This window comes from Somniosus microcephalus, chromosome 9 (assembly GCF_052327205.1).
Source record: "Somniosus microcephalus isolate GS21.2 chromosome 9, FLI_Smic_1.0, whole genome shotgun sequence".
In the NCBI taxonomy this organism is placed as follows: domain Eukaryota; kingdom Metazoa; phylum Chordata; class Chondrichthyes; order Squaliformes; family Somniosidae; genus Somniosus; species Somniosus microcephalus.
This window is the reverse complement of record NC_140995.1, coordinates 192,634,555-192,660,215: the sequence shown is the minus strand read 5'-3', so window position 1 is coordinate 192,660,215 and position 25,661 is coordinate 192,634,555. Positions and strand designations below refer to the sequence as shown.

The 25,661-nt window shown below is 46.9% G+C and overlaps 1 pseudogene; it reads left to right on the top strand.

Annotated features, from left to right (window-relative positions):
* The window catches only part of LOC147112927 (uncharacterized), a 92,928-nt pseudogene extending 67,717 nt beyond the window's left edge, over nt 1–25,211 (top strand).
* Nucleotides 25,212–25,661: the final 450 nt, after the last annotated feature.

The following is a 25,661-nucleotide window of genomic DNA, read 5'->3' as shown; positions in this document are numbered from 1 at the left end:
ATCCTACCTTAGCTACGGAGACCTTGCTTGCTTACAGGGGCTCCTCATGTCACTTGTCCAGCGCCAAGCAACGTGAGAGCTATGTATTCCTTGCTCCTCCCCAGATTCCCTGAATGAGGCCAGATCCCTCCATGAGGTACAGATCTCTGTGAGAAGAAACCACTGCAGTGCTGCAATGACCATCACTACTGTGTTAGTAAATGTGTCAAAACTGGCCTTTATGGTGTCTCGGACTGTGGACTTCAATGTCTTAATATCATCAGTGGGAACACTTGTAAGAGATGCTGCATGTGTACTCCCCTCCTACATGGCTGAAGTCTCTGCCGCGGAGAGCCCTTGCTGGATGACATTACCTAGCCGTGTACCAACTGTATTGGCATTGTGCTCTGCAATGAGGTAGGTAAATTAACTTCCATTTTATATTCGGCCCTGTGAGATTTGAATTATGAAGTGACTTAACAGGGTTCATGGTGAAGATGCGTGTCTGCCGAGGAGAAGCCAGGCCTTCTTTCGCCTCTTCCACACTTGTGTGAAGTGGCTCAGGCTATGATTACTCCTCTACATCTGCAAAACCCTCCAGGCTGTCTGTCTCTGGGCTGATGCCTGCTTCAAATGGTGATCACAAAGAGAGGGCCATTTTAAAAGAATCCTCAGCTGCTAACAATGCATATTTGGAAAATTTGTCACAATTGCTGTTTTGAGGTTTATTTCTGACTTACTGGTTCTCTAGCTCTAACGTATCTATAAGAAGAAAAAGGCACAGGGTAAGTACATGTGCCAACTCTGCCATGTGGTGGTTGTCCAGACAACACCTGTTACATTTCAAGATGCACGGCATTCATTGCTTACGTCTGCCGAAGCACATTTATGTAGAGATTGATCGAATAAAATGACAGAAGGGAAATGTTGAACAACAATGTACTGGTGCATCACAGGATATTTGACTATGTTGTACTCAACTATGTGCACAGTTCTGGTCTCCATATTATATAAAGTATATAGAGGCACTGGAGAAGATTTAATCGGATGATACCAGAGTTGAGAGGTTCTAACTATCAGGAAAGACTGAACAAGCTGGGGCTCTTTTCTCTAAAAAAGAGGTGACTTGATAGAGGTTTTTAAGATAATGAAAGGGTTTGATATGGTAGACAAAAAAAAAACCAACTTGCATTTATATAGCACATAGTAAAACATCCTAAGGCACTTCACGGGAGCATTATCAAACAAAATTTAACACTGAGCCACATAAGGAGACATTAGGACAGATCACCAAAAGCTTGGTCAAAGAGGTAGGTTTTACAGAGTGTCTTAAAGGAGGAGAGAGAAGTAGAGAGGTTTAGGGGGGGCATTCCAGAGCTTGGAGCCTAGGCAGTTTAAGGCACGTCCACTAATTGAGGAGCGATTAAATTCAGGGATGCGCAAAAGTTGGAGGAGCGCAGAGATCTCGGAGGGTTGTAGGGCTGGAGGAGGTTACAGAGATAGAGAAGGGCGAGGCCTTGGAGGGATTTGAAAACAAGGGTGAGAAAACAAGCAGTGACAAAGTGGATATAAGGAGATCCTTGGGCCCACCTAAGTTGCTAACCGACGGCGGAGACGAAAAAACTGTCTACGAGGAAGAAGAGCATAGACGTGCGTGGGGGAACCTCCACAGATCAAACTCCAGGTGCAGTACAGTCCAAACAAACTTGTGGGGGTTATTTTGATGAAAGGCTGAAAACAGGCGCTAAAAGGGTGCTGTGCTAATAAGGCACGCCTGTTTGAAAGTCTTGTTTAAGCACACAATTTTGGTCCTAATTTTTGATTACCATTATTTGAACTTGCCTGGAGGTCCTAAAACAGACACCTGCAGGTTTAGCACTCAAACGCTGCTTAGACACAATTTTCGTGGAGCATTATATGTGGGTTCCACACACCCACTTCCACTGAAAGTGTGGAGTGCGCTGCATGACACACAGCAGCAGGTTTTGGGATGGCTCAGGGACTGTGAGAGGGGGCACACAGTTTCTCGGACGTAACACTGGAGGTCCCGGTGGAGGATGTCCAGAGGAGCATCCCCTGGGGGGATCCGATCACAAAGGGGGTCCGATGCCTGACCAATCACAAGGGGGGTCCAATCCCAACCCTGGTGAGGGGGGTCCGAACCCAAGGTGTAGGGTCCGAGCCCCAACCCCAGGGAGGGTCCAATCCAGGGGTGGGAGGGGTTGGTTTGTGTGGGTGGGGGGCTGGTTCTGATGGTTGGGGAGCTTGTACTTCTCCCGGCCTACAAGGAGTGCTCCCCGAGTCTGTTCTCGCCTCGCTGCAGCTGCCATGTCTCCCAAGGTCCGGGAAACCTGGCCGGCAGTAAAACCCTCCGAGCAAGTTAAAGCCGAGGCTTCCAGCCTCATTAACATAACTAAAATGCCAACCCGCTTCCTGGGAGTGGGTTGGATGCCCGCCCCTTGTCCCACCTCATTAAAACCCAGAAGTCGGCGGGTTGGAGCCGACTTCCCGACACGTTTGGAATTTTTGCCCATTTAACCCCCCCACCTGCATCCACTCCCACCTGCTCATCCATGTTAAAATGCCCCCCCCCCACCCCGCCTCCGCCCCTTGTGTCTTATTACTTCACTCAGTAGCTGGTTTAACCTGAGCTTCACAAGATTAACAAAAAAAACCCTGGAGCACAGAGAAGGTTTGTGATTTGAATAGTACAAACCAGGTGCGTGTTTCTCTTCTTCAACTTGCATATCAGCCATATCATGCACTGACTTCCATCCAATTACTTCTTTATTGCCTCTTAGAAGATGTTGAGTGGTTGCATCTGGTGATACTCAGGCCTGTCTAAACTTGGTGCTTTTTGTTGGCTAACTTTTTTCCACAAGGAAAAGGAAAATATTAATTGAGTACACATTTTGTACTGTACATTTTAGGGATAAAACAGCACAGTTTATGTCTCCATGCACAACTCAAATAATGTTTGAAAGGGGCAACACTTCTACCAATTGAGCCAAGTTGATGGTTGCAATTGTCAAATGTAAGTGTGAATTATTGGGCCAGAAATTCCAGAACGGGGCTTGCAGCGCGTGCAAGCCCCGTATTTGCACTTACCCCGCGCTCCTGCCAATCAGCTCCAGGGACGCCTGCACTTCCAGAAACTGAAACAAGAATCCCGGGCAGCGTATGACGTCACGCCGCCCAGGAGTGCAGCCAGCGCGGACCCAGGAGCGTGCAGTGTAAGTGAGACACGCCCCTTGAGGTCTCAGTTTCACTGGACACGCCCCCAATGTTTCTGTCAAGCTGCTTTGCTTTTTTACATGCAAAGCAGCAGTTTAAATAGGTTTTTGGAAGTTTTTTCAAGATTTTGGTAACTTTTATAAAATTTTTAAAATGTTTACATTATTTTGAGTAATCTGAAGTAGTTTTAAAGAGAATTAAAGCAATTTAAAGACTTTTAAAAGCCCTAAAAGAATTTTTTTAATTCCATTTATTTATTTAGCAATGTCGTCGTCATACGTGTCTTCACACTGTTCCCTTTGGGGAACTGTATGAAGTGGTGGAAGGATTTATGGTCGTGATTAACGCTCATTCCGTGACCGTAACCATCTTTGAACCAGCCATTAGGGCGGTTAGTCCTATGGCGGGAGGGTTTTACGGGCTCCCACAAGCTATACAAGGAGGGGGGGCCACCCACACCCACGGACGCAAATATCCCACTGGATGTCAACCCAGAATTTAGAGCCGGAGCTCCGACTCCACTTGCCGGGACTGTCTGGAGCGGGGTTCGAAACCCTACCCAGATCTGGCCCAGCGGCGGGGATCCTACCGCTATGACAAACGCCCAATCCGATTAGCAACGTGAAATGGCAGCATAGGGCTCCAGTCACGGGGAGGGAAAAGGCGCAGGAAACGTATGGGTGTCACCTTTTGTGCGGAGTGGGCCTTTTGCGTAGCAGTAAGCATCCCCTCCGCTGGGCCAGAAGGAGTAGGGTTTTGAACCCCACTCCAGACAGTCCCGGCAAGTGGAGTCGGAGCTCCAACTTTAAATTCTGGGTGGACATCCAGCGGGATACTTGCGTCCGTGGGTGTTGGTGGCCCCCCCCCCCCCCTCAGATGGGTTGTGGGAGCCCGTAAAACCCTCCCGCCATAGGACTAACCACCCTAATGGCTGGTTCAAAGATGGTTACGGTCACGGAATGAGCGTTAATCACGGCCATAAATCCTTCCACCACTTCATACAGTTCCCCAAAGGGAACGGTGTGAGGATACGTCCGATGATGACCTCTTGCGCAATGCACCTCCTTGGACCCTCAGTCGCAGATGCGAGGGGGCAAGTCGTGCAAGTGTTAAATTTTTTATTTTATTGACATGTAAAATGTTGGCCCAATAATTCCCTTCCAAATGCGCTAGTACGGTCGGGGTACTTACGCATCTGGCCGGATGAAATGCCGGTTTTCAGCATGCACAGTGCATGTGGGGAAAACCGGCATTTCCTGTCCTCTGAACGAAGGGGTTCAGGGGCAGAACGCGTGCGACTGCACATGCAGCGCGTGCGCAGTATAATTCGCCGCTTTCATTAATGCTTTCAGTGAGGTCCAGTCATTACAACTTACACATGAAAAAAGCATGGGTACAGTTGCTACAGAGGCTGCGGAGGAAGATATTTCTTATCGTGGAGCTTCTGAAAGTATGTATGTCTGTATATATTCCTTTGCGTGTAATGTATATATTCCTTTACTTATGTGTATGAATGTATTATTTAATTATGACTTTCAGAGAAAGTAACTTATTGGAAAATCATAATTAAAAACATACATTCATAGTAAAGGAATATAAAACATACATACATATACGTAAAGGAATATATGTGGACATACATACATAACTCATTCTCACATTCCATTCACACAGCCACAATTGCTCCTTCTACCTACCGTTCTGAAAACCCTTTAAAAAAAAAATTTAACTTTAAAACTTACTTAAAATTTCTTAAAATAACTTCCCTCCCTTTCCCAAACAAAAATATTGCATTTCAAAAGCTCCACGATAAAATATATCTTCCTCCGCAGCCAATGAACCACTTTACACTTGCTTTTTTTCAGTGTAAGTTCTGAGGACTTACCCTCACGGATTTCATGAACGAAATCCACGAAGTTCACTGCGCAAGCGCTGCCTGTGCAGTCGCACGCGCTCGAGGTCTGGAAATGCCGGCGTTCCCCGCATGCGCTGTTCCTGCTGAACGCCGGCATTTCCAACGGCCAGAAGCGTGAGTACACCGAGCGCACTCACGCTTCTGGCCTGGAATTTCTGGCCCAATTATAGTTCATCTTAATTTTTTATTTCAGCTGCAGTTTCCTGGGCGATTCTTTTTGACTTGCTGTACTGTTTCTAAATCATCTTCATTACTTCTTTATGTGTTGCAATTCTAGCAGGTTACTGGATCAATTCAGTAAAATTGGCAGGAATGCTAGCGTAATGGTAATGTCACTGGGCTAATAATCCAGAAAGTCTGAACTGATGATCCAGAAACGTGAGTTCAAATCCCACCATGGCAGCTGGGGAATTTAAATTCAGTTAATTAAATAAAAGCCAGCATCAGTAATGATAACCATGAAACTATCAGATTATTGTAAAAACCCATCTGGTTTACTAATGTTCTTTAGGGAAAGAAATCTGCTGTCCTTACCTGGTCTGGCCTATATGTGACTCCAGACCCACAGCAATGTGGTTGACTCTAAGGGCTGGATTTTCATGAAGGAGGCGGGACTACAACTTTCGGGTTTTAGTCCCACCTCCTTCGACGTCTGGCCAATCCATGCAATTTTCCCTTGATTGACCTTGTTGAGCCCGCCCAGCGGGCTCAACAGGCCAATTAAGGACCACTCGGCAACAGGTGATGTCACAGACTGAAATTTTATCTGTCAAGAGGTGTTGACAGATGAAATATCAGTGTTTCACAGCTGTTTGAAGCTGTCAAACACTGACAGTCTGACTTCTAACCTGAGTCCTTCTACGCAGACTCAGTTATAACTCTCACCGGCACTGAAAGCTGAAGGCTGTCACTTTTGACAGATCGCAGCCATTCTGCTTTCAGTGCCGGCTGAGTGATGGACTCCTGACGCCTAGAGGAAGAAAGGCTGTTAAGGTAAGTACAGGTAAGTAAAACTTCTTTACACACTTTTGTTGTATCCGTGTGTTAATGGAGACACGGAATGCAGGAGTTGGTTTAACAGGTGTTTACTGAACAAAGTCTGGAGGTGAACTAAAAGATACAAGACACTATACAGGCTTATATAGCCCGTGTGGCCACTACCGGCATTACAGTACACAGGGGCTCTTAAAGGCACATACACCACAATTCCTCCCCTTTTAGACAACCAGTACATAACATTTTAAGTAATCATTAATTAACATGTTTACAAGAACAATAATCTACACATTTGCTGCAGTTAATCAATTATAAGTCAGTCTCTCTGGAGGCTTCCTGACTCGGTCCGGATAACGCCTCGGTGATGTAGTAGTTTTCGGTGGTGTAGTAGGTTCTTTTGGCAAGGTCGATTCGGCTTGAATGCCAGTGTCGGGTTCATCTGGTTCCAGTATCACCGGATCGGAGGTAGATACTATGGGTATCTCTGCTTCATCATTAGGCGTATAGAGTTGTGGTGTAGGTTGTCCCTTTTCGGATGACTCTATGATCTGGTCAGCATGGCGCCTTATTATGCTTTCTCCAATGTCCACGGTATACATCAGTGGTCCTAGTCGTGTGCAAATAGTTCCAGGCTGCCATTTCTCGGTACGGTAGTCCCGGGCCAAAACTTGTTGACCTATCTGGAAGGTTCTAGTTGGCCTTTCATTCATGCCTTGAAATTGCCGGTTCTCTACGTCCCTTCTGATGTTTGGCTTGATCAAATCCAGCCGGCATCTTAGTCTTCTATTGAAAAACATCATGGCGGGAGTTTGGTTTGTAACCACATGTGTTGCATTCCTGTATGCAAACAAAAAGTTATCTACCTTATGCTGTAGATTTATGTCTTCATTACCCATGGCCTTTATGGCCTTCTTGAAGGTCTGGACAAACCTTTCAGCCAATCCATTGGTGGTGGGATGGTATGGGACGGACGTGTAGTGCTTAACCCCATTGTTTTTTAAGAACTTCCTGAAATCTTCAGACACAAATTGTGGTCCATTATCAGAACAGATATGTTCAGGCAGCCCATTCCTGGCAAATATGGTCATTAATACTGTTATGGTTTTTTCCGTGGTGGTGGAGGACATCTTTATTACCTCCGGCCACTTGGAGTGTGCATCAACCGCGATTAAGAACATTGAGTCCATAAATGGACCAGCAAAGTCGATGTGTACCCTTTGCCATGGAGATGAGGGCCACTCCCATGGATGTAGAGGGGCTTGTGGTGGGGTGTTTTGGACCTTCTGGCATCCTAGACAGCCCTTGGTCATTTCTTCGATGTTTCCATCGACACCTGGCCACCACACAAACGCTCTGGCTAGGTTCTTCATTTTCACTCCACCCAGATGCCCCTCGTGAAGCTCCTTTAGCACTTTATCCTGGAGTTTGGGTGGAATCACCACTCTGGATCCACACATCAAGGTTCCTCGGCACACTGACAGCTGTTCTCTTCTTTGCGAAAATGCTGGCAACAGTGGTTCGCCATGTGCTGGCCATCCCTTCACCGTTAAATCGTAGACTCGTGAGAGAGTCGGGTCATTTCTCGTTTCCTTTTCAATGGTAGAATTTGTTACTGGTAGACATTCCACTATGGTTGAGTGGAACATCTCCACTGGGTCCACTGTAGGTGCCTCTTCTACCGTTGGCAACGGTAGACGCGATAAACCGTCAGCATTTCCATGCTGTTTTGATCCTTTTTATTCTATGTCATATTGGTGTGCCCCTAGGAAAAGGGACCACCTCTGTAGCCTTTGCGCTGTCATAATGGGAACGCCCTTTTTAGGGTTGAATATGGAGACGAGGGGTTGGTGGTCAGTCAACAAGGTAAATTTTTGTCCGTGTAGGTAATGGTTGAATTTCTTCACTCCCCATACCAGGCTGAGTGCTTCCCTGTCGATCTGGGCATAGTTACGCTCAGCTGAGTTCAATGAGCATGACGCAAAAACTATCGGCCGCTCCGAGCCATCAGGGAATCTATGCGATAATGCCGCTCCTACGCCGTAAGGGGATGCATCGCACGCCAGTCTGATTGGCAGTGATGGGTTGTAATGAGCCAAAACTTCCTTGGACGTGATCAAGCCTTTGCATTTATGGAAGGCACGTTTACAGTCTTCGCTCCATTTCCAATTTACTCCCGTTTGTAGCAGTTCGTTAAGAGGGTGCAGAACAGTTGACAAGCTCGGTAAAAATTTATGATAGTAATTTATCAATCCCAGGAACGACCTGTGAGACATTTTCAGGTGCTGGGGCTTTTATGACCGCTTCAATGTTTTCAGGTGACTTATGCAACCCTTCTTCGTTAATTATGTGGCCACAATATGATATTTGTTTCTGGAAAAATTTGCACTTGGGGCGATTTGCTCGTAGGCCCCGTTCTCTCAGCCTAGTGAGCACCTGCTCCAAATTGGCAAGGTGCTCGTTGTCGTTTTCTCCTGTTACAAGGATGTCGTCTAGGTAGCATTGAGTCCCCGGAATCCCTTGCAGGACTTGCTCCATAGCTCTCTGCCAGATAGCTGGAGCTGATGCTACTCCGAAAACCAGTTGATTGTACTGGTACAGGCCTTTGTGTGTGTTTATCGTGAGATACTTTTTAGAGGCCTCCTCAACCTCCATCTGTAGATATGCCTGTGCCAAGTCAATTTTGGTGAAACATTTCCCTCCAGATAGTGAGGCGAAAATATCTTCTATCCTCGGAAGAGGATACTGTACCGTGTGAAGGACCGGGTTTACAGTCACCTTGAAGTCCCCACAGATGTGAATTTTACTCTGTTCTTCAGCTTTATCATTATTCAACATTTTCTTCATGACCGGGACGATGGGTGTTGCCCACTTGCTCCAATCTATCTTGGATAACACGCCTGCCTTTTCCAAATTCTCCAGCTCTGCCTCGACTGCTGGACGAATTGCGTATGGCACCGGCCTTGCCTTAAAAAACTTGGGAATTGCCGCATCTTCCACTTTTATTGAGGCGGTGACGCCTTTCAAGGTTCCTAGTTCCTGTTGAAACACTTCTTTGGCGTTGGCCAAGATGTTTTTTAATCGTTCAGGTATGACGTCATCATCATTTTTTTTCTTACTGGTCACCGTCAGTGCCTGACTGGAGTGCCAGTCTAAACGTATCTTCCTGATCCTTTCACGTCCCAACAGCGGTGGACCACCATCTTGCAGAACGTATAAATACAACTTCTGTATTTCCTTGCCGTTGTATACAACAGGCACCCTTATTTTCCCTCTGGGGTATACTTTCTGCCCCGTATATGTTTTCAAGATAATGGATGTGTCTTTCAAAGGTATATGCGGAAATAGCCGCTCGTAATCCCGTCGACTTATGACGGTCAGAGCTGATCCTGTATCTAGCTCCATTTTAACTGGGGACCCCGCTATCGTGAGGGTAACCCAAATGGTCTGGTAATCTTCTTTGGCAATTACATTATGTAATTTGAGAGAGCTTAGTCTCTTGTTTCAGGAGTCGCTATCGCTCTTCTGGTCTTCGGAGCTCCTGTCCGTCATCATTTGTACCTTTCTGTACTTTTCCTTATTGATTTTTTTTCTGTCAGTGGATTTTTTGTTTCCAGTTCGGCATACATGTGCAATGTGTCCCATCTTTCCGCATTGCCTGCATGCTTTGTCCTTGAACCAGCAGTCCCTCTGGTCATGGGTGGGTCTGCCGCAGCGATAACATCTCTCAAAACCCTGTGTCATTCCATGGGTGCCGAAGTCCTGTGGCTTTTGCTGTATCTCTGCAGCTCCTCTTGCTGCTGCTTCGTATGATACAGCCACACTGAAAGCCTTGTCCAGTGTTAAATCTTTCTCAGAACGTAACCTTTTCTGTGTTCCTTCACTTAGGAGACCGCAGACGAATTTGTCTCGAAGAGAATCTGCCAGTGCTGCCCCGAATTGGCAGTGCTTTGACAGCTTTCTTAATTCGGTGAGGTAATCAGCGTTACTTTCATTCTTGTGCTGATTCCTCCTGAAGAATTTGAATCATTCCGCTATCAGCAGCGGTGTTGGGTTTAAGTGCTCCTGTAGGGTATCAACAATCTCTTTAAAATTCTTCTCCATCGGTTTGGCTGGAGTGATTAAGTTTCGTAACAGCCCGTATGTCCTTGCGCCCATTAGATTTAGAAGTACCGATGCCTTTTTATCATCCTCTATTTCATTCGCTGTGCAATATACCTCCACTCTTTCCACATATGTGGTCCAATCCTCTACATCACTATCGAAAGCAGTAATATTGCCAGTCTTAGGCATCCTAAAAAAAAATGGCGCTTCCCGCGCTTTCCTTTCTTCCCTGCCGAGAAAAAATGGCGCCTCCCATGCTTTCCCGCCGCTGCCGCTGCTGACAACGCTGTTCTCTGCGGTTTTTATTTATACAGATATTTTTAATAGTTGGAGACTCGTTCCCGCCGGACTCTCTGGGACTTTTCCCTCCCTCTGCTTGGTCCGAGCGCCGACCTGCTTTGCAGCGCTGGCCGTCTCCCGAGTGCTCCACCCTCCATCTCTGTTTGCCTCCGCCTTCGCTGCTCGGCCCCACTGCAGAGCCAGCCGATCGAGCCCCAGCCCGCTGCCCAGGAAGGATTATTACAGTACCTGCCACCAGCCGGCTAGCTGGTGAAACCACAGTTTTTTCTTTTTTTCTTCGACCTTCGTCTGAGGAATCGATCTCCTTGAGGTGCTGCCGAATTGCAGGTAAGTCCATTTCCAATTTGTCGCCACTGTTGTATCTGTGTGTTAATGGAGACACGGAATGCAGGAGTTGGTTTAACAGGTGTTTACTGAACAAAGTCTGGAGGTGAACTAAAAGATACAAGACACTATACAGGCTTATATAGCCCGTGTGGCCACTACCGGCATTACAGTACACGGGCTCTTAAAGGCACATACACCACAACTTTATACACACCAAACACACTTACCTTTGCACTCACGCACCCATCACTCACCTGAACACCGACATTGCGACCCCTCCAAGTCCTTCAACCCGACGGCCTGCCTGCTCTAACCTGGTGTGGTTTGGAGCCGTCGGGAATCCCACATGACACCCCTCAAAATTCGGATTAGGCTAAAAACTGCCTGTTAACTACCTGTTAACAGACAGTTAATTGGCACTAATCCCTTCCCGTCTCGGGTCGGCGGTGTAACGATCAATAACATGTCATTCTATAGTGGACACTAGGTGGAGCCGTAGAACTATATATAGCTGTATGTACAAGACTACACTACCCAGCTGTATGATATTAAGACTACATTACCCATGAGGCACTAGGCTACCCACAAGGCAGCAGTCAAGATGGAAGCCTCCACAGATACAGTACCTAGTCCACATGTGCTCAATAAAAGGTCTAGCAAAAGCTAGCTGTGTTCATAATAAGAATGTCTAGTTATTAATGAACATAACATGGTACCAGGGTGGTGAAGATCTGCTGAAAATTGTGAAAAGCGACATGGAGAATTTGAAGCCACCAGAGCGTTTGAATCACGAGGGAAATGTCAACTACAATTGGCGGATTTTTAAACAACAATTCGAACTCTACATTGCAGCCATCGGATTCAGTACGAAGCCAGACGCAAGGAAGATAGCGTTGCTGCTTACGGTTGCAGGCCCACAGGCGATAGAGGTATTTAATACATTTGTATTTAATCCAGTGGAGAACAGAGAAAAATTAGAAGATGTGCTAAAAAAATTTGATGCACATTGCTCTCCCAAAAAGAATGAGACCTATGAAAGATACATCTTCCGTTCTCGGACACAGCAACAAAATGAGGCTTTTGATAGCTTTATAACTGCTCTGAAACTGAAAGCACAGACATGTAATTTCTCTGAGCTCAAAGCATCCATGATTCGTGACCAGATTGTGTTTGGTATTCATGATTAAAAATTCAGGGAACGTCTGTTGAGAGAAACCAAACTAAATTTGGAAAATGTGGTGAAAATATGCTAAGCCAGCGAGCTAGCTCGAAAGCACGCGAAGACTTTCAGTGAAATCAATAATGATGCTGCTGTCGGTGCTGTGTCCTACAAGGGGAAGAAACGTGGGCAGAACAGAAATGAAAAGCAATCAGAGGATGACATTTTTAATTGTAAACGCTGTGGTTACAAACACCAGTTAAGACAATGCCCAGCATTTGGAAAAATGTGCACAAAGTGTAATGGAAAGAATCACTTTGCCAAACAATGCTTTTCAAAATTAAAACGACGAAAGGGCAACGAGTTAATGTGATTGAGGACACTGATTTAAGTGAGACATTTTTTGTAGGAATGGTGTCATGTGATGATATCAAAAAAGATACAGAAAATGTGCAGCCCTCAGAAATAGACAATGCTGAACATAAAGTTAATGCAGTAAAAGAGGACAAATGGATGATCCCACTGCAGGTAAATGGAGCATTAGTTACATTGAAACTGAACACTGGGGCAAAAGCAAACTTAATCATTATGAGTGATATTAACAATATGAAAGAAAAGCCCAAAATACAGAAAAAGTCAGTACTACTGAAGGACTATAATGGACAGAAAATAGATAGCTTAGGTGTATGCAGACTTAAAGTGACAGTCAAAGACAAAGTGCATCATCTCATGTTTTCTGTTGTGGCTGAAAGACTTGATTCGATACTAGGTGACAAAGCTTGTGAAGACATAGAACTGGTCAAGAGAGTCTACCGTATAAACTGTGCCATAAGTGGACCAGATGACTCAGGTGATGAAGCAGAGAGCCCATCAAGGATGAAAAGGCCAAAGGGTATCCATGTCTTCAAAAAGCCTAGTTTCTCCAAGAAGAAAGGAAAAGACTTTAAGGTCAAAGAGAAGCCAAAGGAAGAAAAACACAAAGAGGAAAAACACAAGGAGAAAAAGTCCAAAGATATAACTGCAGCAGATGTTGTTAAGCAGTGGAAAGAGAAAAAGAAAAAGAAGAAGCCTGCACCAGAGCAGGAAGCAGTTCTGGTGGATACTCCTTCTTCCCTCAGGCCAACCTCAGGTGTTCCATTAGCCGAGGCTGCTGAGAGGACTATGCTGTATGATGGGATCCAGCTGCCAGCAGTTTTTCGAGAATGCATTGACTACATTGAGAGTTATGGTATGAAGAGTGAAGGAAACACTGAAACCCTCTCCAAGCAAAGATCGCAAGGAGACCTCGATCTATACAAGAGCAGATTGATGACAATGCCGCAACTGCATCTTGTCATTCACCGCCAGGACAATCTCATGAAGACACATCAGACTTACCCATGTTGAGAAGATCCACACGTGAAGTAAAAGAGCCTGACAGACTTAATCTTTGAGTACAATGTAAAGCTTTGAGAATGTGTTGACTGCTTTGAAAATGTTTATGTTTATAGAGCAATAACAAAAGTGTTACTGATATCTTTATTGTTTTCTTGAAAGTTGATTGATATTGATTTTGTTAAACCTCAAAGAAAGGGGGATGTAATGATCAATAACATGTCATTCCATAGTGGACACTAGGTGGAGCCGTAGAGCTGTATATAGCTGTATGTATAAGACTACACTACCCAGCTGTATGATATTAAGACTACATTACCCATGAGGCACTAGGCTACTCACAAGGGTGCAGTCAAGATGGACGTCTCCACAGATACAGTACCTAGTCCAAATGTGCTCAATAAAAGGTCTAGCAAAAGCTAGCTGTGTTCATAATAAGAATGTCTAGTTATTAATGAACATAACAGGTGGGTCCCAGTGCGGGGCGGGTACCCACCTCCCTTGAAACTTACATGGAGGCGGGTTTTGGGCGGGATGGCGTCGGGACCCCCGAATTCAGGATTTTTGCCCCTTGCACGCCTGAAAGCCCGCCTCATGGCACACTGAAAATCTGGCCATAACAAACTGCTATGAAACACGATGATAAGAATAAAACCGAACGGACCACCTGGTATTGACCTCAGCACCAGCTACAGACATGACAATGACGCAGTCAACCATGCAAAGTCCTTCTCACCAACATTGGGGGACTTGTGCCAAAATTGGGAGAGCTGTCCCACAGACTAGACAAGCAACAGCCAGACATAGTCATACTCCCAGAATCATACCTTTCAGCCAATGTCCCAAACTCCTCCAACACCATCCCTAGGAGTATGTCCTGTCCCACCAGGGGTGCTGGCACAGTGCTATACAGTCAGAAAGGAGTGGCCCTGGGAGTCCTCAACAGTGACTCCTGAAGTCTCATGGCTTCAGGTCAACCATGGGCAAGGAAACCTCCTGCTGATTAACACCACTTGGAAGAAGCACTGAGAGTAGCAAGGGCACAGAATGTACTCTGGCTGGGGGACATCAATGTCCATCACCAAGAAGTGGCTAGGTAGCACCACTATTGCATGAGCTGCCGGAGTCCTGAAGGATGTAGCTGCTAGTCTGGGTCTGTGACAGGTGGTGGAGAACGAGGGAAAAGCCTACTTGACCACATCCTCATCAATCTACCAGTCGCAAATGCATCTGTCCATGACAATATTGGTAGCCGTGACCACCGCACAGTCATTGTGGAGACAAAGTCTCGTCTTCACACTGAGGACACCTGTAATGTATGTACCTTTAAGGGGAGAACTACTTTTTACAGCTCCTGTATACTGTAGTACCGGCAGTGACCACACCTGTATATAAACCCTGAGTAGTGATCTGTACAGTTCGTTCTAGAGTAACCATCATTCAGTAAACACCTGTTGAATCGTTCCTGCAGTCTGTTGTCTGGTTATTGAAGGACACAACATTAAGATACACAGATCTAACATTGGCGACGAGGTAGATTCGAACCTACCTGCAACTCTGCATCACCTCCCAGGAATTCGCTCCTGGAGAACAGTGGAAGAAGGTCGAGTCCAGAAGCACAGGCGTCGACCACGGGCAACCGCCCAGTCATCCAGCGGAGATTTGAGCATCGCAGGGGAGGCTGTCGAGAGCCAGGCTTGGCTTTCCAGTCACGGTGGTCCAGCGAAATGGGCTGGCAACAGGTACTGCGCAGACCCTTCCCGGACAGCGACGGGCTAGAGCCCGACCGAGCGGCACAGAAAAAGGCCGAGTAGCATCGACGGGGGAGAGAGAGAGGGCAGAGCGAACAGGGCACAGCCAGTGTTCAGGACCGAGCGGCGTCAATTGGGGAGAGAGACGAGAGAGAGCAGAGCGTAGCCGGTGTTCAATGGCCGAGCAGCGTCAACGGGGGAGAGAGGCGCGCAGGAAAACGCGAGGCGCTGCCATTGCCACGAGAATCGCAGAGAGCGGCGTTGGCAGCAGTGCGGGAGCAGCGCATGAAACCCACAGGGCATCGCCATTTGCCACGAGGACCGCCGAGAGCGGCGTTGGCAGCAGCGTGGGAGATGCCATTTTACGCCACAGCGGGGAAGAAAGGAAAGCACGGGAGACGCCATTTTAAGCCGCAGCGGGGAAGAAAGGAAAGCGCGGGAGATGCCATTTTAAGCCAGTCTAACCACACCCAAAAATGCCGAAGAGTGGCAGTATCACAGCGTTCGACAATGAAGTCGAAGATTGGACGACATATGTCGAACGCATAGAAGTATACTGCAAGGCAAATGAAGTGCCAGATGACAAGAAAGCGCTGGTATTGTTGAATTCAATGGGTGCAAAAACGTATGGCTTACTACGAAACCTAGTAACCCCAGAGAAGCCAGTAGAAAAGGATTTTGAAAACATAGTGTCAATCCTACAGGACCACTTAAACCCCACACCACTGCTGATAGCAGAAAGATTTAAGTTTCACAAAAGGAACCAGCATTAAGATGAAAGTGATGCTGAGTATTTAACGGAACTGCGCAAGCTATCGAAACACTGCCAGTTTGGAATGGGACGAGCAGATACTTTAAGGGACAAGTTTGTGTGTGGGCTTCAAAGTGAAGGAATCCAGAAACGGCTTCTATCAGAAAAGGATCTTACGCTGGACAAGGCTTCCAGCATGGCAGTATCACACGAAGCAGCAGCACGGGGCACTGCAGAGATACAACGGAGACCGCAAGAATATGGCACAAATGAAATGTCATATGGAACAGTGAAGTGCTATCGCTGCGGCAGAACAACACATGACCATAATGATTGCTGGTTCAAGGACAAAGTGTGCAGACAGTGTGGAAAAGTAGGACACATAGCAAGAGTCTGCAGGTCGGGAAAGAAAACCAGCAGCAAGAAATCTCCACAGGAGAAGTACAAGAAGGTACATAAGGTGACGGAGAGTAGTTCAGACGAACAGAAGAGTGATACAGACTCCGGAAGCAAGGAGCTGGGTTGTCTGAAACTACATAATGTGATCAAAATGGAGGATCACCAAACTATCTGGGTCACGCTCAAGATAGCAGGAATCCAAGTGAAAATGGAATTGGACACAGGATCAGCCCTAACATCACCACGACTAGGACGTGAATGGATCCGGAAGATACAGCTAGACTGGCATTCCATACAGGCACTGACTGTGGCTGACAAAAAGGATGACGACGTCACACCTGGGCGACTGTCAAAGATCCTAACTGACGCGAAAGAAGTGTTCCAGTAAGGACTCGGAACACTAAAAGGCATGACAGCGATGATTAAAATTGAAGAAAACACAAGCCCAAAATTTTTAAGGCCAGACCGGTACCTTATGCGATCTGCCCAGCCGTCGAAGCAGAGCTGGAGAGTCTGGAACATTCAGGTGTACTGTCCAAGGTAGACTGGAGCGAGTGGGCTACACCCATCGTCCCTGTGATGAAAAAGTCGTTGAGCAGCACGCCTGGGGAACCGAGGAAGGTTCGCATCTGTGGGGACTTTAAGGTGACAGTGAACCCGGTCCTTCACACCGTACAATTTCCACTTCCGCGGATTGAAGAAATTTTCGCCTCGCTATCTGGAGGGAAACGCTTCACTAAGATTGATCTGGCCCAGGCGTATCTGCAAATGGAGGTAGAAAAAGCATCAAAAAAATACCTCACAATCAACACCCATAAAGGTCTCTACTATTTGGCAGAGGGCAATGGAACAAGTCCTGCAAGGAATCCCAGGGACCCAGTGTTATTTGGACGACATCCTGGTCACGGGCGAAAATGACAGTGATCACCTTGCCAACCTGGAGCAGGTGCTCACTAGATTGCAGGAATATGGGCTCCGAGCTAACCGCCCCAAATGCGAGTTTTTTAGAAAACAGATCTCGTATTGTGGCCACGTTATCGATAAAGAGGGGTTACATAAGACCCCAGAGAAGATTGAGGCAGTAGTCAAGGCTCCAGCACCGGAAAATGTGTCACAACTGAGGTCGTTCCTCGGGCTGGTAAACTACTACCATAAGTTCTTGCCAAATTTGTCTACAATACTACACCTACTGAACACCCTACTGCAAACTGGGGTGCCATGGAAGTGGAGTGACGAATGTAGACGAGCTTTCCAGAAGAGCAAAACACTAATCACATCGAAAGAGGTATTGGCCCATTACAACCCGGCATTACCAATTCGGTTGGCATGTGATGCGTCACCCTACGGCATTGGAGCGGTGCTGTCGCACAAATTCTCGGATGGCTCAGAGAAGCCAATAGCCTTTGCGTCACGATCACTAACCTCAGCCGAGCGTAACTACTCCAAGATTGACAGGGAGGCCCTCAGCCTAGTGTGGGGAGTGAAAAAGTTCAATCACTATTTGCACGGGCAGAAGTTCACCTTGCTGACTGACCACCAACCACTTGTCTCCATCTTTAATCCAAAGAAGGGCGTTCCGGTGATGACTGCGCAACGGCTACAAAGATGGTCCCTTTTTCTAGGGGCGCACCAATATGAAATCGAGTATAAGGGCATGAAACAGCATGGAAACGCTGATGGGCTATCACGCCTGCCACTGCCTACTGCGGAGGAAGCACCAGCAGTGGATCCTGTCAAAATATTTCATTCGACTATAATTGAATGCTTGCCAGTAACTAACGCTGGTATAGAGAAGGAGACCCGAAATGACCCGACACTGTCTCGGGTATATGATTTGACGGTGAAGGGATGGCCAGCACATGGCGACTCACTGTTGCCAGCATTCTCATCCAGAAGAGAACAGCTGTCAGTATGCCAGGGGACCTTGATGTGTGGATCCCGAGTGGTAATTCCAACCAAGTTAAGGGAGAGAGTGCTCAATGAGCTTCACGAAGGTCATCTGGGAGGGGTGAAAATGAAAAGCCTTGCTAGGGCTTATGTGTTGGCTGGGGATCGATCAGCAAATCGAGGACCTGACAAAGAGCTGCTCAGGATGCCAGAGGGTCCAAAATGCACCACCACATGCCCCTCTACACCCATGGGAGTGGCCCTCATCTCCATGGCAATGGGTGCATATTGATTTTGCTGGCCCATTCATGGACTCAATGTTTTTAATAGCCATGGATGCGCACTCGAAATGGCCTGAGGTGATCAAAATGTCCTCCACCACCACAGAGAAAACTATTGCAGTCCTACGGACCATTTTTGCCAGGAACGGCTTGCCAGAGCAGATTTGCTCTGATAACGGACCACAGTTTGTGTCTGAAGCGTTTCGAAGATTTATGAAAAAGAATGGGGTAAGGCATTACACATCCGCCCCGTATCATCCAGCCACAAATGGATTGGCTGAGAGGTTCGTACAAACCTTTAAGAAGGCAATAAAGGCTATGTACAATGACAACATTCCGCTGCAGCACAAGGTGGACAATTTCCTGTTCGCCTACCGGAATGTGACACATGCAGTCACCAACCAGGCCCCAGCCATGATGTTCTTTAACCGAAGGTTAAGATCTCGCCTGGATTTGCTCAGACCAAACGTACGAAGAGATGTTGAGAGTAAGCAATTCCAGCACATCCATGAGAAGCCAACAAGGACCTTCAATGTAGGGCAACCAGTCTTGGCCCGCGACTACCGAACAGAAAAATGGCAGCCAGGAACGATATGCACACGGCAGGGCCCACTATTGTACACAGTGGACGTTGGGGAGAGCATCATGAGACGCCATGCTGACCAGATCCTCGAGTCACAGGAACAAGTCAACCCCATGCCTCGCCCAAACGTACCTGGTGATGAACCCGACGTACAGGTCGCATCTACCCCAGAAACAGTAGCATTGGAAGCTGATGAACCAACCGACGACAGGGTGCCAGAATCGCCTCCGCACCAAGAGCAAGACACTCGGGAAAGGCGCTATCCAGAAAGGATCAGGAAGCCTCCCCAAAGACTGAATTTATAAATAAACTATTTTCAGCTAATGTTGCATGTTAAAAGTGTTAATTGTAATTAGTTGATATTTAATTGTTAAATGAGTGTTATGGTACTGTTAATCTAAAAGGGGAGGAATTGTAATGTATGTACCTTTAAGGGGAGAACTACTTTTTACAGCTCCTGTATACTGTAGTACCGGCAGCGACCACACCTGTATATAAACCCTGAGTAGTGATCTGTACAGTTAGTTCTAGAGTAACCCTCATTCAGTAACACCTGTTGAATCATTCCTGCAGTCTGTTGTCTGATTATTGAAGGACACAACATTAAGATACACGGATCTAACAACACCCTCCATCGTGTTGTGTGGCACTACCGCCATGCTAAATGGGATAGATTCAGAACGGATCTAACAGCTCAAAACTGGGCATCCATGAGGCGCTGTGGGCCAGCAGCTGCAGCAGAATTGTATTCCACCACAATCTGTAACCTTATGGCTTGGCATATCCCTCACTTTACCATTACCATTAAGCCAGGGGACCAACCCTGGTTCAATAAGGAGTGTAGAAGAGCATGCCAGGAGCAGCACCAGGCACACCTAAAAATGAGGTGCCAACCTGGGGATGCTGCAACACAGGACTACATACATGCTAAAAAGCGGAAGCAGCTTGCTATAGACAGGGCTAAGCGATCCCGCAATCAACATATCAGATCAAAGCTCTGCAGTCCTGCCGCATCCAGTCGTGAATGGTGGTGGACCATTAAACAACTAACGGGTGGAGGAGGCTCCATGAATATCCCCATCCTCAAAGATGGTGGAGCCCAGCACAGGAATGCAAAAGACAAGGCTGAAGCGTTTGCAACCAACTTCAGCCAGAAGTGCCAAGTGCATGATCCATATCAGCCTCCTCCTGAGGTCCCCAGAAGCCAGTCTTCAGCCAATTCGATTCACTCCACGTGACATCAAGAAACGGTTGAGCGCACTGGATACAGCAAAGGCTATGGGCCCTGACAACATCCCAATTATCGTGCTGAAGACTTGTGCTCCAGAACTAGCCGCGCCTCTAGCCAAGCTGTTCCAGTACAGCTACAACACAGGCATCTATCCGACAATGTGGAAAACTGCCCAGGTATGTCCTGTCTACAAAAAGCAGGACAAATCCAATCCAGCCAATTACCGCCCCATCAGCAAAGTGATGGAAGGTTTCATCGACAATGCTATCAAGCAGAACCTGCTCACCAGTTTGGGTTCCGCCAAGACTACTCGGCTCCCACCCTCATTACAGCCTTGGTCCAAACATGGACAACAGGAGCTGAATTCCAGAGGTGAGGTGAGAGTGTCTACCCTTGACATCAAGACAGCATTTGACCGAGTGTGGCATCAAGGAGCCTTAGTAAAACTGAAGTCAATGGGAATTGGGGGGAAAACTCTCCACTGGCTGGTGTCATACCTAACACAAAGGAAGATGGTTGTTGTGGTTGAAGGTCAATCATCGCAGCCCCAGGACTTCACTGCAGGAGTGACCTTCCCGCCAACATATGGTCAGAAATGGGGATGTTCGCTGATGACTGCACAGTGTTCAGTGCCATTCACAACTCCTCAGATAATGAAGCAGTACATGTCCGCATGCAACAAGACCTGGACGATGTTCAGGCTTGGGCTGATAAGTGGCAGGTAACATTTTTGTCAGGCAATGACAATCTCCAACAAGCGAGAGTCTAACCACCGCCCCTTGACAGTCAACGGCATTACCATCGCTGAATTCCCCACCATCAACATTCTTGGGGTCACCATTGACCAGAAACTTAACTGGACCAGCCACATAAATACTGTGGCAACAAGAACAGGTCAGAGGCTAGGTATTCTACAGCAAGTGTCTCACCTCCTGACTCCCCAAAGCCTTTCCACCATCTACAAGGCACAATTAAGAAGTGTGATGGAATACTCTCCACTTGCCTGGATGAGTGCAGCTCCAACAACTCAAGAAACTCAACACCATCCAGGAAATGCAGCCCGCTTGATTGGCACCGCATCCACCACCTTAAACATTCACTCCCTCCACCAACGGCGTACCGTGGCTGCAGTGTGTACCATCTACAAGATGCACTGCAGCAGCTCACTAAGGCTTATTCGGCAGCACCTCCCAAACCCACGACCACTTCCACCTAGAATGACAAGGGCAGCAGGCGCATGGGAACACCACCACCTCCAAGTTACACACTATCCTGGCGTAGAAGTATATCGCCGATCCTTCATTGTCGCTGGGTCAAAATCCTGTAACTCCCTACCTAACAGCACTATGGGAGTATTTTCACCACAGGGACTACAACGGTTCAAGAAGGCGGCTCACCACCACCCTCTCAAGAGCAATTAGGGATGGGCACTAAATGCTGGCCTTGCCAGCGAAGCCCACATCATATAAACGAATTTTAAAAAATTCGGGCTAAGTATACTAGAATACTGAAGCAAACTCATCTGACACCTGTAACGTACTTTGACTGGCATCAGTGGCTGTCTAGCTATATGGCATACTGCATAAGCCATTCTCACTTAGTTGCTTTTCTTCAAGTCAGACACCTTTGGATGGCCTTCATTTCTGCAGGTATATAACCTGCTGTTTACGACCAAGGCAATGGACTCCCATATCTACTTGAGCATGTGATCATTATTGGAGTGGCTCTCCATTACCACTTAACAATTCTCCTTGTCCTCACCTTATCTACTGTGACCTGCAGGTCTTTGCTGGTTTCTGTTACTTGTACTGTTCCTCCATTTTTTTCTGAAATTGCTTACTAACACCTAGATAAAGCCCACCATGTTCTTTTTATACTAGGCGAGTAGCAATCGTGTACGTCCTTTTGTTTCAGTCACATGGTTGTGCATTTGTTTGTTAAACGCACCCAAGGTTCCAGACAACGGACAGTGTAAAATTATGAAGCTGCTGTGTGTGCCGGGAGCAAAATGGCCAATTAAACGTAATTGCCGGTCAAAGCACTGTCTGTGCTGAGCAGAGTTTTAGCTTTCTGTGATGGCACAGCTTGGATTAAGGGACACAGTTTAAGGTTTAGTGCTCTTGGTGTAGAGCACTGCGCAACGGGCACAAATATTGGGAATTCGGTCAAGGCGGGTAGCATGATGTGACGTCCATTAATTCTAAATGACTGAAAATTGAACAGGTGGCGAGTCAGATGCCTTGATCCCACAAAGCTCTGCTGTAAAATCATCCCCTGATTATTCACTGTGAACAGAATCAAAGGATGTCAATCCACATCCTTCTGTTACAACAAGCTATGCTACTGTGCCAACCGCAATTCTACATTCTTATAAAGGGTGCATGTTAACAGGTGAATCTATTGACACAAAATAATGTTCCTTGATAAATAATTTTCTTCTGAGTATCAGAGCTATGACTTGGTGATTACTTTCTGCAAACTATGTGCTGAGTGGACTCAATCACATCTGTATTCCCTTCTCTGCGTTAGATCCCGGTATTTCTGGCCAGCTCCATGCCATTATAAAAGTCTATTTAAAAAGAGAATCAATACATACTACCAGACTTGCTATTAGGCAGTAAGATGAGTGGTATTAAATTGCATCAAAACTATTAACCATAATATATTTCATTATTTTAAAGAAGAAAACTAAAAGAGGGATTGGGACGGCAATATTGTTGCAGAAGAATTAAAACTGTATCAGCTGCCATGTTGACAGAAATTACTTTTTTATTTCTGAGCGGGATGATTTTATGAGGTGATCAATCAACTGTGTTGGTCTCTGCTGCCAAAAATGATGTGCAACAAAATTCCAAGAAATGGATCCAACTCCCTTCAAAGTTGTTCATGTTTCCATGTGTTATGTGTAAAAGGTTTTCTATTTGTACTGTAATATCTTGAAATTAACTGAGCACGTCCCTTAAGTGCACTGTCGAATGCAGAGCTGAGCCACGTAGACAGGAAGGCCGCAGGTTCCATCCAGGGTGTGTGCTGAGCTAGCTGCCTTAAGCCAGGTCCAGACATTATGATAAACATCAGTGTTCCTGGAACAGGAAGGCAACAAAAAAACAAAGCTCAACCAGTGTTCCCACTCCTGGTCATTGTCCAACGCTCAGTGCTGGAAAGTATGGCCCTGATATTAATCTGAAGGCGGCAGCCGAGTGGGGGAGGTGGAATTGCACGGGCAAATCTTGGAGGGACATACATTTTACCCCAGCAATGGGAGGAAGAAGCCTGCGGTATTCATCAAAAAGGTGTGGTTGGAGGTGGCTGAGGAGGTGAGCAGCAGGAGCGCTATGCCCAGGACTTGGATGCAATGTAGGAAGTGATTTAATGACCTAACCAGGTCAGGAAAAGTGAGTACATTTGCTGAAGCAACTACATCCTGTGCTTTAAGCCCATGCTCCCTTTCACTCTGACTTGCTAAGAATTCTCCATCACATGACTCCACACAGCCACTCAACTTTCAGCAGCACCTAGCCTTCAGTTTCTAGGCACTTCATCACCCTCCAATTCATCTATCCACCCCTCTCACGCCAATCCTTATGTATTAATGTGATGTATTTGTCTCATAGTTACCTTCAACGAATGCACTGCATCCATTGGGCGAATACTTGACCTTCACTCACTCACAGGTCTGTTTTCACCGCTTATAGGAGAAGAGAGCGCAAAATGCAAGGGAGAGGAAGCGGACTGGAGGTGGACACCACGAATGGTCCAGCTCACAGATGCAGGGGAAGACACCCTGGAGATAAGTGGCACATCTGCATCCCTCTCAGTCAGAGATGGAGAGACAGGGAACTCGCAGACAGATGGTGACAGAATTACAAATATCTCTGACACACATATGCTGACTTTATTTCATCAAAGACTGAACGATGAGGAGACTGAGTATGGTGATTGTCAAGATTGTGACTTTGCTACGACTAAATCCTATCCCTTTCTTTTGTCTTCCAGGGCCTTCAAGCCTACAGCAAGTGTTGCAGGACATCTATGAGGATGATTCTTCAGAGGAGATCATTCCTCCTGAGGTGCACCATCACAGACCATACAGCCATGTACCAGCACAACTACTCGCACTTCGGTGGGTCCAGTTAGACAGTTAGTTGGGTTTTCCCTGTGATTCACACCTCACGAATAAGCAGACACTGGTGGCAGGGACAGCTCTGGACAGTCCGCGTCAGTGGCCGCAATCGTCTCTAAGCACTGCTCAGAGAGACACAGCTGCTGAATCGTGGGGGCGATCGTTGAGAAGGAGAATGCCAAATGTGCATCAGCAACTTAGCCAGGTACTGACAGATGTGCCACGCACACTCTCCACAGTGGCGGAGAGGATGGAGGAGTCCAACTCGATCGCTAGTGGTGCAGGGAATTGTGAGAATGTCTGCTGTGGAGCGAGTGGCTGCCCCTATGGAACTTCAGGCAAGGCTCTCAAATGAGTCCATGTAGGCTATGACCACGGCAGTGCAGGAGATGTTTGCCACCTTAAACAGGATAACAGATACTGTATCTGTGCCTTACAACATGTCACTGATCTCCACCAAGTTGCTCTCCCGCAGAGAGGTAGGAGTGATGTGGCGCTGGCCCAGGAGAGGGTTGATGGCAAAAGGGGACATGGAAGTGGGAACTCCACTCAAAACGCTCCCACTTCTCATCTGTTGCCGCCCCCTCAGCCAATACCTGACATGTTGCCTCGTCTCCCGATGGCTGAGTTTGGCCCTGCACAGGTGCAGGTGGAGCAGTCTTTGGCAGGGCCCTCAGGGGCTCCAAAACCCAGAGGGCACAAGCCAAAAGCATCTCAGCAGTCAGGGCAGGGATCTGAGCAGCCTGACTCTACCTCTGCTGAAGCCACACTGGATGCACAATGGAGAAGCGGTAGGAAGCGTAAACTCAAGAAATTGTAATTCCCCAAGGGAATGCACATGGGTGTTTAACAAAAGGTTATGTTGTTAAGTTTCCTTTTTTTTTAATGCCACATAAAATTTATTGATTAGTACCACTTCCACGTCTTGCCCATTATTGTGCCCAGAGTGTCAACTTACCCTTTCACTTGATTCATGATGAATATCAATACATGACTGAACCCATTGGGCAGATGTACAATGGGTGGATGCGTGGTTGAAGGACTGCTTCGTGCAAGGGGGCGGGGGGCACGGTGGTCCTGGTGGTGGGAGCAGACTGCAGGATTTCATTTCTTATGTTTTACACTAGGTAAATCTTTGCAATATTAGGGCATAACCGGCAATGTTCCCTGTAATTTCTTTGGCCCTGCATGGCCCCTTTAAGAGGCTGCACGGGACATTCAAAATATCGTGTAACCGCAGTTTTTACATTGAAAAGCCGGCAAGCCGGCT